At 41.0% G+C, this 3,451-nt stretch overlaps 1 protein-coding gene across 2 annotated transcripts in view; it reads left to right on the forward strand.

Moving 5' to 3' along the window:
• Window positions 1-3,451, forward strand: part of LOC109856236 (autophagy-related protein 16-1) — a 446,352-nt gene that overhangs the window by 19,962 nt on the left and 422,939 nt on the right. The gene's annotated exons all lie outside the window — the stretch shown is intronic.

Genomic DNA, 3,451 nt, shown 5'->3' on the forward strand with positions numbered 1-3,451 from the left:
CCGAAAAAATTATATTCTTGTAAGTAGAAGATTTTATACTTAAAAAATCTTCTTCAAGATTTTAGATGATATTCTTCTGAAATTAAAAATATATTCTTTATTTTTAAGAATATATTCTTAATTTAAGAATATAGTCTTTTTTGATAGTGAGATATATATGTTTTTCTATAGAGGCTTTTTATATTCTAATCAGTATATATTCTTATCAGTATTACTATTTAGAGGATTTTCCTCTTAAAATAAGAAACTCTTCTTGGCGCCTATTTTAGTATAAAATATACGTAAAGTAAGTAGGATATCCTCAAAACAAGAATACAATTTTTTCGGTGTAAATTTCGACTCGGGTGAGGAAAGAGAATACCATTGCCTTCTCCCAGCGTGTCGTAAGAGGCGACCAAAGAGAGATTTTCACCTCCGCGCCAGAGAGTGTACAAATGTTCTTTTTTCACTGATTTGAGATCGTTCGTTTCGGCGAAACAAACAATTGCTGCCCGAGTACGCTCGCGAGTACGCCAAGACGTCGTAACTCGAGCCTCGCCCCCGTCTCGCGGGCAAAAGCGAAGGGGGAAGCGCGAATTGCGCGCGAAACTATTTTCGATCTCGCGTGTCGATTCGAATCTAATGAACCGTCGTGGTATCTATCGCGTTGTAAAACTTCTTGGAAGGAATTTAATTAATGGGAGGACACGATTTGTATGATGTTATTCGAGGTGCCGGTGCGACCGTGCCGCTTTTCTACCCACCCACCTCCTTCCACCGTCTCCAGATATGAAACCGAATTTAAATTAAAAGTGTCGGGAACTTTTAGCGGAGACGATTTTAACCTACTAGACCGCGAATCCCGAGAGAACTAATTAAAATTCGGAGTTTGACGTGTTCCGAGTACGCGGTTGTGGAAGTATCCGACGTATAAACAGAAGAAAAATCCATTTTCACGGCGCTCAAAAAAATACGCGGGTGGCGATTAATGATTTATTAACACAAACAGGACTTCGGGATGTGTTTTGGTCGAATATATAGAATTATTGAAACGTCGCGGGGACGACATTGCTCGACTTTGTCACCAACTGTTATAACGAATCCCTCGGCGGTTGCACCTTAACGTCGCGAAAAATCGCGTCGATCCATCTTTGATTTAACGGATTGACAGACGCGGAATATAAATAGCCGACCTAAATCTCGCTACGTCGACACCGCTCGCCACGTCCATTTAGCTGCCGGATGAAGGAACGGAAGGGGAGGAGAGATCGAGCTTGATCGCATTAGACAAAGAGATCGTTACGACGTCGAACGCAATCGGCGCGAACGAACGAAAGCTCGTGATGGGTCAAAGATTATAATTAAAGACGAATCTTTGCGCGAAGCAAACGAGTCGCGAAGAAAAGAAGAAAGAGAACGGTCTCTCTCTCTCTCTCTCTCTCTCTCTCTCTCTCTCTCATCGGTGAACCACCGTTGCTATAGTTACGATGAAAGCGGACAGGAATATCGACCGAGAAACTGCACTAGACGAACGCACTCGAGCTGTTAAATTAAAAGAACAACGACGAGGGGGGAGGAAGAGGAGGAGTTGAAGGAATATACCGGGAACAGCACGAGTGCGAACAAGGAGAAAAAGATAATTAGTTAATTTGCTGAAGTATAATTAAGTGAAGATTCCGTGGATCGCTTTTCGCCGATCTCTGTTTTCTCGCCGGCTGACGAAGACAAGAAGGATCGAAAGGAAGGTAGTTTCACGCCGCGCAGTTTCGAAATTAGTACCGATTTTGTGTGACCCTCGAACTTTCCCGAAAATTCGATACACGTCGTTTCTCGTCAGACGACCGAGAGAATTCAGCTCCGACCGGTTAGTGTATGCGCGGCAGCAAAATGGCGGGCTCAAATGATAAATCGCGAAGTACAGGAAAGATCTCTCGAGGACTTCATACATTTTCTGCGCGATGTGGAACTCCCGGAGGGGGGTTAAACTCGACTCTCTCGAGGGCTGTGATGAACGGCGCGGCCCGGCGAATATCTCGCGTTGAAATCGCGTTAACTCTCGAATATGGGTACATACCCGTGATTTCTGCGGACAGGAGGAAACCAAATCTAATTTTCGGTTTTTCTCGACACTCGCATGTTTGGGTCAGTTTTCAAATAGCAAGCGGTTGAAATCGCTTGATTTGCCACAGAGGTTTTTCAGACAACGTAATTAAATTCGACGCGTTGATCATACGAAGAATCGAATCTTGAAGAATTCACGCTACGGAATACTCTAATGCCGGGAATAGACTATGCGCGCATTCGCGATTCGTGATTCGCGATTCGTAGCGATGCGCTACGTAGCTACGTAGTAGTCACGCGAATACACGCAAAAAGTGTGTTTGTATAATCGCGAATCGCGAATCGCGAATCGCGAATGCGCGCATAGTCTATTCCCGGCATAACTCTCGCACCGGGGAAAAAGATCAAAGACGCTCGGAAACAAATTGAAGGTTGTGCCGTGCTCTCATTGCGCAAATAGAAGTATTGCGTACGCTTAATTAAACACGTAAAACCGACAATTGCGATAGAGATAGTTAACTCTGACCTCAACACTATAGTGACTTTACAATCGCATTCGAGACTTCCTGGCATTCTTAGTCTGACTTAGGACTAGTTCGGCGAAACGCGAAACTTTAACCAAAATCGAAACTCTCTCTGACTAACTTCCACCGAAGCATTGCAGAGAAGTTTACTTTGAAATCCATGAAGATATATCTTCATTGCGCGTAATATATATATCTCGATCCCCGATAAATTAATAATTTTTTTTGGTTCTTTTTTTTTTCAAACCCCTCTTCGATATAAATTGAAATTTTTTCCGATATTGTTCCGATTATGAAAATCATAATGGCGAATTGAATTTTTAATTGAGAGGTTGATATTCAGTTCGCAGCTTTTAATGATTACAAGTTTGAAGGTAAACAGGGAACGCGGGTGTTGTCTTTTAATTTGTGCCGAACGCAAAGACCATAGTCGATGCTTTCGATTATGATAATTGTATCTTCAATATTTAACGTTTAATCCATTCCAATCGATGACCAATCGTGTGATCTTCAATAAACATTAAATTCTCTTAAACTAATAATATATGAATATAAGGACGTGAAGAGCCGTTCGCAGGATGTTGTGCGTGAATGTGCTTTTTTTTCGCAATATTTTAAAATTAGTTAGGGGAGTATACGGGGTTCTTCATATATACATATATGTGATGCAAATCCAGCATCCTATATGGAAGAAAAAAATTATTTCGAAGTATATATGTGTATACATACACCGAAAAAATTGTATTCTTGTTTTGAGGATATCCCACTTACTTTAAGTATATTTTATACTAAAATAGACGCCAAGAAGAGTTTCTTATTTTAAGAGGAAAATCCTCTAAATAGTAATATTGATAAGAATATATACTGATTAGAATATAAAAAGCCTC

The sequence above is a fragment of the Pseudomyrmex gracilis genome, unplaced genomic scaffold, assembly GCF_002006095.1.
Source record: "Pseudomyrmex gracilis isolate BER0280 unplaced genomic scaffold, ASM200609v1 scaffold_111, whole genome shotgun sequence".
Taxonomy (NCBI): domain Eukaryota; kingdom Metazoa; phylum Arthropoda; class Insecta; order Hymenoptera; family Formicidae; genus Pseudomyrmex; species Pseudomyrmex gracilis.